Source organism: Stegostoma tigrinum, unplaced genomic scaffold (assembly GCF_030684315.1).
Source record: "Stegostoma tigrinum isolate sSteTig4 unplaced genomic scaffold, sSteTig4.hap1 scaffold_256, whole genome shotgun sequence".
NCBI classification, from domain to species: domain Eukaryota; kingdom Metazoa; phylum Chordata; class Chondrichthyes; order Orectolobiformes; family Stegostomatidae; genus Stegostoma; species Stegostoma tigrinum.
Genome location: NW_026728189.1, coordinates 11,168 through 24,231, shown reverse-complemented (window position 1 = coordinate 24,231; position 13,064 = coordinate 11,168). Strand labels below are relative to the sequence as shown.

Genomic DNA, 13,064 nt, shown 5'->3' with positions numbered 1-13,064 from the left:
TTATCGCATTTCCAGTCAATGTTAGGGAAGTTAATGTCTGCCATAGCTAATCTCCCTGTTATTTTCACTCCTGCTCAGAATAGTTTTGCCAATCCTCTCCTCCACATCCCTGGAACTTTCCAGGGGCCTATAAAAAACTCCCAGCAGTGTGACCTCTCCTCTCCTGTTTCTGACCTCAGCCCATAACACCTCAGTAGACGAGTCCTCATCAAGAGTTCTTTCAGCCACCGTTGTACTGTCCTTGGCTAACAAAGCCACACCTCCCCCTCTTTTACCACCTTCCCTGTCCTTAATGAAAGATCTAAACCCTGGAGCTTACAACATCCATTCCTGACCCTGCTCTATCCATGTCTCCGAAACTGCCAAAACATCGAGGAGAATGACAGAGTAAAAGTTTCCATGAAATACAAGCTGTTGTTTTGCCTTACATTAGGAGAATCAGGAGTGGCCCATTTTTTCCCTCATCTCGGGATGAACACTCACCATCACTCACAGAGCTGATGAACAGCAGGAAAAATCTTCACCACTGACTACCTGCACTCACCTATCACCTTCCCACCTACCTTCCCCAGCCCCCACTCTGTTTATGTTTCAGTTCCCGTCCCCTCCCCCATTTCTGAAGAAGGGTCCTGAACCATCAACTTTCCTGCTCCTCTGATGGTGCCTGGCTCGCTGTGTCCCTCCAGCTTCACACTGTGTCATCCTTGACTCCAGCACCTGCAGCTCTTGCTGTCTCCCTGTGAGCGATGTCAGCTTTGGTTCAATCCGAGCACGGGGCGGGGCCAATGGAAGCGGCCTATCCTCCAACCAATCAGAGCGAGTGAGATGTTTGTCTGTGTGAAAATCACGTGATCGCCCTTGTTCGGGGGCGCAAAATCTCTGCGACTGAAGGTCGGCTGCTTTCGGAAGGTACAGTACACGGGATAAAAAGGAAAGGAGCACAAACCGGGAGGGAAATAGTTTCGGTATTGACTGAGAGGTTTTAATTGCGGTCGATGCATGTCAGAAAACATACATTTTAACATGCCGGCCCCGTGTTTTGCAGCAAATGGAAGAATTGCTGCGGACCTGAGGTTGCGATAGGCAGAGGTGATTGCCACCATCTTTATTAGGGGCAATGATCTTTGGGACTCATGCCGGATCGCCATATTTATAGGTGGCAACCTGCAGCGGAACGCAAGCGCAGCCTTTCTTTTTGGGGGGGCGGGTATATAGAAGCGAAATGTGTTTTTTTTTCTCTGGACTTCTTCCCCAGACTGAGACGTAGCGTGTATTTCCTGGGAAGGACTTTTGACGCTGGCGAAGTACTGGCTTCAGGCAGTATAAATTGCTGCAGTTAAACGTTAGATACTTAGTGGAGGAGAAATGCCGAAAACGCGTTCAGAACTGCATGTTCAAAAACAGAGTTGGTGGAAAAGCTCAGTCGGCTTGGCAGCATCCGTGAATTTAAAAAATAACGTTTCGGATCCGCTAACCCTTGCTCAGAACTTCATGTTACCTGTTGCACTCTCACTTTCGGAAGTCCTGCTTTAAATATTATGATCTATTAAAGCATATCCGTTTGTCCAGTGTTCATATGATTGGGATCAAATCACTGAACGTGCTCTGAGTCCCCTTGTGCTCCCTGGTCAAATTTATTAATATCTGACTTCCTCCGTCTCTAATAATGGGTGTATTTTCCCTCTGCATCTTTCTGTGTCGGGGAGCAGGGTGATTTGAACAGGAGGATTTATACATGACTAACGGAAACCAAGAGAAATGTTTGCCTTTTCCAAACAATCTTGTGGTGTTTTCTGGATTTCTATCCAGGGCTGACAGTTATTTGTCTCTTATGGATTTGTTTTACAGGGTATTAATTGAGAATAATTTGCAGACCAGGATCCCAATGCAAGTTCTCCATTTTGCAGAGTGATCAGGATCTGAGTATCATTGACACTTAAATGCGAAAGGGAAGAGGTTTAACCATTCTATCCATGGGAGAATATTCCTGGTAAGGTTGTAACTTGAAAGCAGAATATTCAAATTTTTGGTTTGATCACCCCTGGGATAAGTGTTGAGTTCTATACCCTGCAGCTGAGAAAGGAGATATTGGCCTGAGAGGGGCAGTTTTGTCCAAACAACACCTCGTCTCCTTGAAAGAACTGTCATATTTAGTCCCAATCGCCCACTTCATGATTTTAATCTATATATTCTTCATTCTTGAATATCTGCAAACTTCCTTTTAAAATTCCATATGGGCACAAATTCCAGCACCCCTTCAAGTGGAATCTTCCAGATCCTGACAACTCTATTGATCCTGAAACTGCTGAAGTCTGTGTTGAGTCCTGAGGGTTATAAATTACTGCATTTAACGTGAAGATGCTGTTCCCTGAGCTCCCATTGAGCTGAATTGAAACAGTATGGGAGGCTGAGATCAGAGTGGGTGTGAGCAGACAATGAAAATGAAAAGGCTGCACTGAGAGTGTTGCTTGGCTAAATGAGAGTGCTTTGGAGTTGGGTGAAACAGAAAGAAAGTGAAACTGAAAGATTGAGTGTGATGCTCAGTCTCAGTTTGGGCAGTTCAGAAAGTCTCACCGTCCTAACGGAAACAGTCAATTGATAATTGATACTGTAAAGAATTTTCTTACAGTTTTTAAAGTATATATTAGCTTATATAAAGTTAGCGACTTTTGATTTTCTAATAGTAATGTTTGAAATGAAGGGGAAGGACCTAGCTTCATTAAATTCTCTTTAAGGCAGAAACTGGCTTAATCTGGAGAGAAGTCACAACAGAAGACCTCAGGTCTGTGGTGTCCTTGTCTAGCACAACAGAACATAGACCCTTGATGTTGTGTCGACCTGGGAAATCAAACTGAAGCCCATTTAACCCACACTATTCCATTATCATCCATATGTTTATCCAATGACCACTTAAATGCCCTTAAACTTGGCGAGTCTACTACTGTTACAGGCAGGGCATTTCACGCCCTTACTACTCTGAGTAAAGAACCTACCTCTGACATCTGTCCTACAACTATCACCCCTCAATTTAAAGCTATGGCCCCTCGTGCTAGCCACCTCCATCCGAGGAAGAAGGATCTCAGTGTCCGCCCTATCTACTCCTCATATCAGCTTGTTTGTCTCTATTAGGTCACCTCTTAACCTTCTTCTAACGAAAACAGCCTCAAGTCCCTCAACTTTTCCTCAAAAGACCTTCCCTCAATACCAGGGAACATCCAGGTAAATCTCATGTGCACCCTTTCCAATGCTTCCACGTCCTTCCTGTAATGTGGCGACCAGAGCCCCAAGTGTGGTCGCACCAGCGTTGTGTACAGCTGCAACATGACTTCATGGCTCTGAAACTCAATCCCTCTACCAATAAAACCTCACACACCATCCACCTTCTTAACAACCCTACCAACCTGGGTGGAAACTTTCAGGGATCTGTGCACACGGATCCTGAGATCTCTTTGCTCATCCACACTACCAAGAATCTTACCATTAGCCCAGTACTCTGTATTCCTGTCACTCCTTCCAAAGTGAATCACCTCACACTTTTCCGCGTTAAACTCCGGGATATTACCAGTGTCCCTATTGGCTATTTGTGCAGGAAGTGTATCCGTCTGCAGCTACTGGTTAGCTGTTTTTCAGAGCTGGAGCTGTGGGTGCAGTCAGTATGGAGCATTCATGATACTGAGAAGGTTGTGGTAGCATTCTCAACAGATTGGTCACAAGCAGGTGAAGATTACACAGACAGCAAGGGAATGGGTGGCCATCAGACAAGTAAAAGGCTCAGAAATGAAGTGCTCGAGTCCCTCGTGGTCATCATCCTCAAACAAATATACTGTTTTTGGTACTGTTTGGTCGAGGGCTGGTGGTGGTGGGGTGGCCAATCGTGAAGCAGCATCAGTCAAGTTCATGGCACTTGGAGTGACTCTGCTGCAGAGAAGGGGAGGAAAATGATGAATATGACTGTAGAGACAGGGGATTCAATAGTAAGGGGCACAGAGAGACATGAATCCAGGATGGTATGTTGCCTCCCTGGTGCCAGGATCAGCGATGACATGGAGCAGCTTCAGGACATTCTGGAGTGGGAGGGTGAACATCCGATTGTACCAGTGACATAGGAGGACCTGAAAGCTGAAGATAGGAAGATAAGAGATACATTAAAATACAAGATCTCAAATGTAGTATTGTCAAGCTTACACCCATTGCCACATTGTGGTAGGGAGGAGTTTTGTGTTGTGTTCAGTTGTACAAGCGACCTTTATTCAGAGCTCTGTTACCGCATGTGTGGGAGAGGCCAGAGTCCACTCCAAACCTGGCTTTCACGTGAGGCCTAATTCCCCTCTTAAATACAGCTCAGATTGGAAGAGTGGGCAATGACACTCAAACTTTCCCTGGCTGATTGTAATATTTTTATTCCTTTTGCTAGATGTTGTTTACATGCAATATTGTTGTCATTGTTAGCCACACACCCCAAATCAATATATCCAATCCAGTAAGCAAACAATCATGGACAATACTATGTTCAGCCTTAAACCCTCCCATAATCTCCTGAGGTTAGCTAGAAAATGACTTCATCTGTCTTTGACCTTACAATGCTTTTGACAGTTATATTCCTCCTCAGACATTTGCCAGCTGCACCATGTTTTTTGCCAAAAACCAAAATAGTAGCTTATCACTGAGAACTTTTCCAAATTCTCTACTAACTGTAGTGTGGATTGTTAGAAATTGTGATAAAGTCTTTTAAACTCAACTCTGATATAAAGTAACTACAATTTTGTAATACAGTTGAAAATTGTGGAAAAATCCCTCTCTCACTTCAGCTTAAGAGACCAAACAAACAGTGTTTCTGACTTGCTGTTGCAGTTTACAACCCCAACGATTTGCATGCTGCAAATGATTTTTAAATTGAAGTTTCATTTTCTACTCTAAGTGCTTTCCATTATTACTTTCTTGTTTTAATAAAAAGCATCTATTCAAATTCCACTGAGGATGAAATTCAGTCACTTTAGAGCTTTACCAAGCCATTAAACAAAACTTGTTTAGATTTCACAAATAACTAAGGCACTAATCATGTCTTCACTTCGGATTTTGCAATCTATCTTTGTCACTCTTCCATTGATCTTTGCATGTAAGAATTTATTCAAATTATCCATATCTACATTTCAATTGTTTTATCTCTCTGCAGCCCTGACTTCTCTCTTTATAACCTTTCTTTGCCCCTTCCTATGTTGTTGGTCTTTTAGAGGTTGTGTTTACACCATTTATTGCTTTGCCTTCCATAATGATGCAGTGAGCTGCTTTTATTGCTGACAAACATTCGCTCAAGGAATTCAGCTAACCATTTCATGTTAATTGGTTGTTTGCATTTCTGGTTACAATTACCTAAACAGTTCAGAATGCTGTAGGATCAGACTTTTGCTTCTACTTTTTAATTAAGTAACAAACTTGTGATTGTGGCTGGACCAGGCCTTTAAAAACTGCCTCTTATTAAAATGCTTATGTGTTTTGAACTGCCTGTTTACAGAAACCCAAGTAAATTCCCTAATGTTCCTTCTTAACAGGACTCTTTTATGACCCCCACAGGACCTTTCGTGATCTAATCCAGTAACAGTGTGAGCTGCTACAATGCACGTGCTTGTGAAAGCGAGAATAAGAGGACAGATGAGATGAGTGCATGGCTGGAGATATAACTTAAAGCGTTTAGATTCCTGAGGCTTTGAGACTGTTTGTTTCTGGGGAAGGTGGGACATGCACAAGCTTGAACAATTGTCCTGGGCAGAGCTGGGACAGATATTCTTGTTGATGTTTTTGCTAGTTCCACTGGTGAGGATTTAAACTCGGATGACAAGGGAATGGGAACCAAAGTATAGCTTCAGTAGTAAGAGACTCAGATCAGCAAATGGGACGTGAAATTAGTTCATGATGTTGTCGGTGGCTGAAAGATTAAAAGAAAGAAGGATTAATCAAGATCAAAACTCTCTCATCATGCATCAGACCTGAGATCCCAGGAATTGGTCTGGTGAACCTTCTTTACGATCATTCAGTAGCCAGGGCATCCTTCCTTTGGAAAGGAGAACAAAGGTGCACACGATTCCAGGTGTGGTCTCACCAAGGCCCTTATAGAAAGATATCCCTCTTCCTGTACTCGAATCCTCTCACAATGAAGGGCAAAATATCATTTGCATTCTTCACTACTTGCTGCTGCCTGTTTCCTAAAAGAGAATAGGAGAGAAACACGGAACTAAATGGGGTCAGACACCGGGGTAACATTGTTGAACACACTGTCCCCATTGTATCAGTGCTGGTCATCAAGCACCTATTTAAGCTAGGCCCGTTTTCTGGCACTCGGTGTGTAACCTATATTATGGTGCAATGGATGATCATCTCAACACTTCTTCAAGATTGCAATGGTTCCTGCATCTATCACCATTTCAGATGCTGCCAGATCTGCTGTGGATCTCCATCTTTTTCTGTTTTTATTTCAGATTTCAGGTATTTTGCTGTGTATTCTCAGCCCTTCAGAAGCATCAGAGGGTATGGGGAGAAAACAGGAATTGGATTCATTTTCTGATGTATAAAATGCCTGCCCTTCATGTCTGTCCAAACTCTATCTCTTTTTTTTGTAGTTTTGGGCAAACGCTGACTGTTTCCCTTCCCTGAAGGACATTAAATGAACCAGTTCAGTTTTACTGATAATCCAGCAGTGCCCCTCGGTGTTGGATCCACAATTGACCAGATTAATTTCAGAGTTTCACAATCTTTGTGTGTATTCTTCTGGTTTCTCTCTCTCTACTTTTCTGTTTGAAATTTTGATTGCATTCAGAGAAATCAAACAAAACCACAACCAGATCTGACACTCAATCTGTTTGTCATAACCTAATTATCTCAGGATTTTGAACATTGAAGGAAGAAGCACTGTTCACCAGGGAGAAATGCGTATTGTCTGTGTGTCAAAGAGTCTGTGAAGATTCATCTGAAATGTCCAAACACCAGCGCAGTCACACTGGGGAGAGACTGTGGAAATGTGGGGATTGTGGGAAAGGATTTATTTACCCATCACACCAGAGAGAAATCATTCACCTGTTCTGTGTGTGGGAAAGGATTCACTCAGTCATCCTCTCTGCTGGAACACCAGCAAGTTCACACTGGGAAAAGACCATTCATCTGTTCTGAATGTGGGAAAGGATTCACTCGCAATTCCAAACTATTGGTACATCAGCGAGTTCACACTGGAGAGAAACCTTTCACCTGTTCTGAGTGTGGGAAGGGATTTACTCACTCATCCAACCTGCTGACACATCAGCGACTTCATACTGGAGAGAGACCATTCAGCTGTTCGGAGTGTGGAAAAGCATTCACTCAGACAGTTCACCTGCTGACACATCAGTGAATTCACACTGGAGAGAAACCGTTCACATGTTCCGAATGTGGGAAGGGATTTGCTCACTCAACCAACCTGCTGAGACACCAGCGAGTTCACTCTGGGGCCAGACCATTCACTTGTTCTATGTGTGGAAAGGGATTCACTCAATCATGCAAACTGTTAACACACCAGCAAGTTCACCACAACCACATTTGAAGGATTTTGCTTTTAAATCAAGGATTGAACTTGGATCTTTGGGCTGTTTGTACTGGTGTCATTAGTCCCTGCTCAAAACTTGATCTTCTCTTGGGAAATAAGGTAGGGCAGGTGACTGAGAGGTCAGTGGGAGAAATATTTTGGGGCCTATGATCATTGTTGTATTAGTTTTAAAATAGTTATGGAGAAGGATAGACTTGGTCTAAAAGTTAAAGTTTTCAATGGGACTAAGGCCAATTTTGACACTATTATGCCCCTTAAAAGCACAGTAAGACCGCCTATGTATGGGAATGCACAAGATGGATGACATGCAAAACAAGTATTTTACATCGGTATTTACTGTGGAAAAGAATATGAAAGCTAGAGAACTTAGAAATGAATGTGTATCTTGAAAAGTTCCATATTATAGAGGAGGTGGTGCTGGATGCCTTACAGAGCATAAAGGTGGATAAATCCCCAGGACTTCTTCAGGTGTATTCTCCAACTTTGCGGGAAGTTAGGCTTGCGATTGGGCCCCTTGCTCAGATATTTGCACCATTGACAGTCATAGGTGAGCTGTTAGGCTGGAGGTTGGCTATTCCAGTGCCATTGTTTAAGAAAGGTGGTAACATAAAGCCAGGGAACAATAAACTTTTGGTGAGCCTGATGTCAGTTATGTGTAAGTTGTTGGAGGGAAGTCTGAGGGATAGGATTTACATGTATTTGGAAAGCGTGGACTGAATGGGGATAGTCAACATGTCTTTGTCCATAGGAAATTATGTCTTGATTGAGTTTTTTTTGAAGAAGTTACAAAGAAAATTGATGGCAGACTGGTGGATGTTTTCGATATGGATTTCAGTAAGTAAAATTCCGCATGGTAGCCTGATTAACAAGGTGAGATCACATGGAATCCAGGGAGAGCTGGCCATTTGGAAAGGCCTTTGGCCTGCAGTATGCTGCAAGGATTGGTACTTAGTAACTATAACTCCTGCATTCACATCCAAATCATCTTTATAAATGACAGAAATGAGTGGACCCAGCTCTGATCCTTGCAGCACACCACTGGTCACACACCTCCAATCTACAAAGCAACCCTCCACCAGCACTCTGTCTTCTACCTTCAAGTCAGATCTGTTTCCAAATGACTGGTTCTCTCTGTATTCCATGTGATCTGACCTTGCTAATCAGTCTACCATGAGGAACCTTGTCAACTGCCTTACTGACATCCATATAGAACACATCCACTGCTTTGCCCTAATCAATCCTCTTTGTTCCTTCTTCAAAAAAAATCAAGTTAGTGAGACATGATTTCCTACACACACAGCCATGTTGCCTGTCCCGAATCAGTCCTTCCCTTTCCAAATATTTCAAGTACTATCCCTCAGGATTCCCTCCAATGACTTGCCCACCACTAATATCAGGCTCACTGGCCTATAGTTTCCTGGCTTTTCCTTAGCACCTTTCTTAAATAGTGGCATCACATTAGCCAACTTCTGATCCCTCATCTGTGGCTATCGATGATACAAATATCTCAGCAAGGGGCCCAACAATCTCTTGCCTAGTTTCCCTCCGAGTTCTCGGATACACCTGATCAGGTCCCAGGAATTTATCCACTTTTATGCGTTTTAAGCCGTTCAGCATCACTACCTCTGAAATATGGCTAATTTTCAAGATGTTGCTCTTTATTTCCCCACTGTCTATATCTTCCATATCCTTTTCTGTAGTAAATACTGATGCATAATACTTGTTTTATTATATTCCCCATTTCTTGCAATTCCACACAAAGGCGGCATTGCTGCTTTTTAAGGGGCCCTATTCTCTCCCTAGTTATCCTTTTGTTCTTAATCTATTTGTAGAATCCCTCTGGATTTTCCTTAATACTATTTGCCGAAGCTACCTCATGTCCCCTTTTTGCCCTCCTAATTTCCCTCTTAAGTATACCATTGTCATTATACTCTTATAAGGATTCACTCAATCTCTGCTGTCTATACCTGGCATGCCCTTCCTTCCTTTTTCTTGACCAAAACCTTGATTTCTCTAGTCATCCAGAATTCCCTACACCGACCAGCATTGTCCGTCACCCGAACAGGAACATACTGTCCCTGAACACTCATTATCTTTTTTTTTGAAGGCTTCCCACTTCTGAACCTTTCCGTTTTACCTGCAAATATCTGCCCCAATCAACTTTTGAAAGCTCTTGCGTACTACCATTAAAATTGGCCTTCCTCCAATATAGAACTTTAACTTTCAGACCCGGTCTACTCTTTTCCATCACTATTTTAAAACTAATAGTATTATGGTCACTGGCCCCAAAGTCCTCCCCCACTGATACCCTAGTCACCTGTCCTGCTTTATTTGCCAAGAGCAGGTCAAGTTTTGCTCTTTCTCGAGTCGATACATCGCATACTGAATCAGAACATTTTCCTGTACACTCTCAGCAAATTCCTCTCCATTCAAGCCTTTTACACTATGGAATTCCCAATCTGTTTGGAAAACTAAAATCCATTCCATAACCACCCTGTTATTCTTACAGATAACTGAGATCTTCTTTCAAAATTGTTTGTCAGATTCCTGCTGACTATTGGGAGGCATATAGTATAATCCCAATAAAGTGATCGTCCCTTTTCTTATTTCTAAGTTCCACCCAAATAACTTCCCTGGATGTGTTCTCAGCTATATCCTGCCTAAGTAAAGCCATAATGTTATCCTTGCTCAAAAATGCCGCTTTTCACTCCTGTCTTGCTTTGCTTCCCCTCCCGCTTTGACTTTCTATCGGATCTATATCTTGGAACATTAATCTCAGCCCTGTCCATCCTTGAGCCTTGTCTCTGTAATTGCAATGATAACCCAGTTCCATGTTTCCAACCTTGCCCTGAGTTCATCTGCCTTAGCTGTTAGGCCTCTGGCATTGAAATAAATGGTGTTTAATTTATTCGTCCTTTTGCATTAATCTCAATAACAAATACGTAACGGTAGGGTAGGTTTTGAAAATGATGACGTTTTATTGCTGTATATCAACACATTCACAGTGGGTAAAGACAATCCACCTGCACACTGTGAAAAAGGATTTCCTAGTTCATTAGGACTGGTTTTCATAGAATTCAGAGTATTCCGACAGTATGGAAACAGGCTGTTTGGCCCAAGAATTCACAGAAAACCTCAGAGCATGCCACTCAGACACATGTCCTGGTAACCCACCTAATCTACACATCCCTGAACACTCTGGGCAATTTAGCTTGGCGAATCCACCTAACCAACACATGGGAGGAAACCAGAACACCCAGAGGAAACCCACGCAGCCACAGGGAGAACATGCCAACAGCCACACACTCAGTTGCCCAAGGGTGGAATCAAGTCTGGGTCCCTGGCATTGTGAGGCAGCAGTGCTAACCGCTGAGCCACTGTGGATAACCACCAATGAGTTCCCAAGAATCTGTAGGAATTTTTTTTGTTGCTCCTATTATCTGTGTCCACGTCATGTTATCTGGGCATGTTTCTCATGATGTTTGAAAACACCACGTGTTTGGTTACCTAGTTGGGAGACAAAAAACGATATAAGTTAACCTTTTATTAAAACTACTGTGCATTGAGTCTTCATCTCAAAAGCAGACTAGTTTATTTTGAAAGGCTGTCCATCTGCCCTAACTCCTCCATCCTCACCTCCAAGTGTGAGTAACCTAGGTTTTTACTTTTCACTCAATGACAGTCAGTACAGTTCATATGAGCAATTGGGAACAGGGTCATCCCATAATGCTTGAAACTTAGTGTACTAATGGTACACTATTACAATAATAACCATTACACTTCTTTTCTGAATCTTTTCAAGTTTTACAACACCCTTCCTTTAGCAGGAAGACTAGAATTACACACAGCAGTTACACCTCAACTGGAATGGGACCTGCATCCTTGTGGGAGGTGGGGGTGGGTTTCCAGTACTGTTGAGGGCCTTGTAAATAACTTAGCAGTGGGCTGAAATCCAGAGAGAATGTTCAAAATAATAACAAGGGCCAAAAAGAGAAGAAACGAGAGTCTGGAAGGCATTGTCACAGGCCAGGTTAAGGTATAAGGGAGTTTAAGGGTGAATGGTATTTAATGCTTGGAGTCAGGTGAATAAGGCGGATGATTTGAGGATACAAATTAATGGGGTCATAAAGACATTGCTGTCACTTGGACACGGTTAGCAGCTCAGTATTCCAGGATATAGGGCCTTCATGCAAGGCAGTGGAGTTGGTAAAGGAGGAGGAGATATTGTTATTTTGTTTAGGAAATCTATTACAGCAATAAGGAGGGGCGGCGTCTTTGAAAACTCCACAAATAAATAAGGAGGCAAATTTTGAGAAAGTGTAAAAATAGCAGGATTGAGGTAGCAGGAGCTTTCAACTTCCTCAACATTAATGTAGGCATCGTCGTGTGAAGGATTTATCAGAATTTTAAAAATACATCCAGGGCAGCATTTTTTTCAGCCACTAAGTAGAAGATGCAACAAGGAAGGGGAAGGTCCTGGACTTGACTTTCGGTTACAAAGTTGAGCAAGTGGTTGAAGTTTCAGTGGGATGGCATTTTGCAGGCAGTTATTATAACTTTTCGATTCAGGATTTGTATGGAAAAGGGCAAGGATGGGTCTGAAGTCCCAAACTGCTGAAGTTATGAAGAAAGTAAATGGAATTTTGGCCTTAATTGCGAGGTGTTGGTGTTTGAGGATAAGGACATCTTGTAACAACTGTATTGGATGTTGGTGAAGCCATACTGGTATATTATTTACAGTTTTGGTGCTTGTATTTAAGAAAGGATATACTGGTGTTGAATGCAGTACAAAGAGATTCGCTAAGCTGATTCATGGGATGAAAGGGTTAGCCTGTCAAGAATAGCTGGAGGAAGGGAATTTGCAGAGGGGAAATACCAAGTAATTAAACAGGTCGTGCTCAAAGTTGGGCTCATATTCACAACCCTGCACTTAAACAGCGTATGTTCGAACAACTGAGCTAACTTGGCCTCCCACAGTCAGTGTTCAAATCTTGCTTTATAAGGCGACGAATGGGTTTTTTCACTGACGCCACTGCAGTCCAAGGAAGTAAAAGGTATTTGCTTTAGAAAATCCCAAGGTTCCAATGTATTCTTCTCATTCACATTGCAACCCATTTTCGGTACTTGCTCCAGGATTTAACATTCAAAATTAATTTAGTGATGTTGTTTCCCTCATCTTTAAGCAGCCTGTATGACTCCAGTCACTCGGTTAAATGGTGAATAAATCTGTCTCAATAAACCAATTCTTTTCAGCTACAGTCTAAGAAATGTTCATTTATTTGCTGAGTCTCACACAACATGTTCTTTGTTCTATGTGTCAACAACTTTTGCCAATTCTCATGTTATGGACTGCATTTTTAGCCATTGGTTAAAAAGATTCGAAGGACCAGAGGTTTCTGGTGCAGTTGTATGACTTCCTACTAAGTGGTACAAAGAAATAAACAAGCTTAAAAGATGAGGAAGGAAATGTATTTTTAAGTGAAGACTGTTCAGT

General features: G+C 42.4%; 1 long non-coding RNA gene across 4 annotated transcripts; it reads left to right on the top strand.

Annotated features, from left to right (window-relative positions):
- The first annotated feature begins 800 nt into the window (after positions 1–800).
- LOC132208037 (uncharacterized) lies at positions 801–12,828 on the top strand. Of its 4 annotated transcripts, none has more exons than XR_009444149.1 (3): positions 801–909; positions 1,849–1,990; positions 5,572–12,828. It is a non-coding gene; the product is annotated as an uncharacterized LOC132208037 (long non-coding RNA). The 4 variants fall into 4 exon arrangements; XR_009444152.1 differs by having other exon boundaries at positions 5,550–12,828; XR_009444150.1 differs by having other exon boundaries at positions 1,849–12,828.
- The last annotated feature ends 236 nt before the right edge of the window (positions 12,829–13,064 follow it).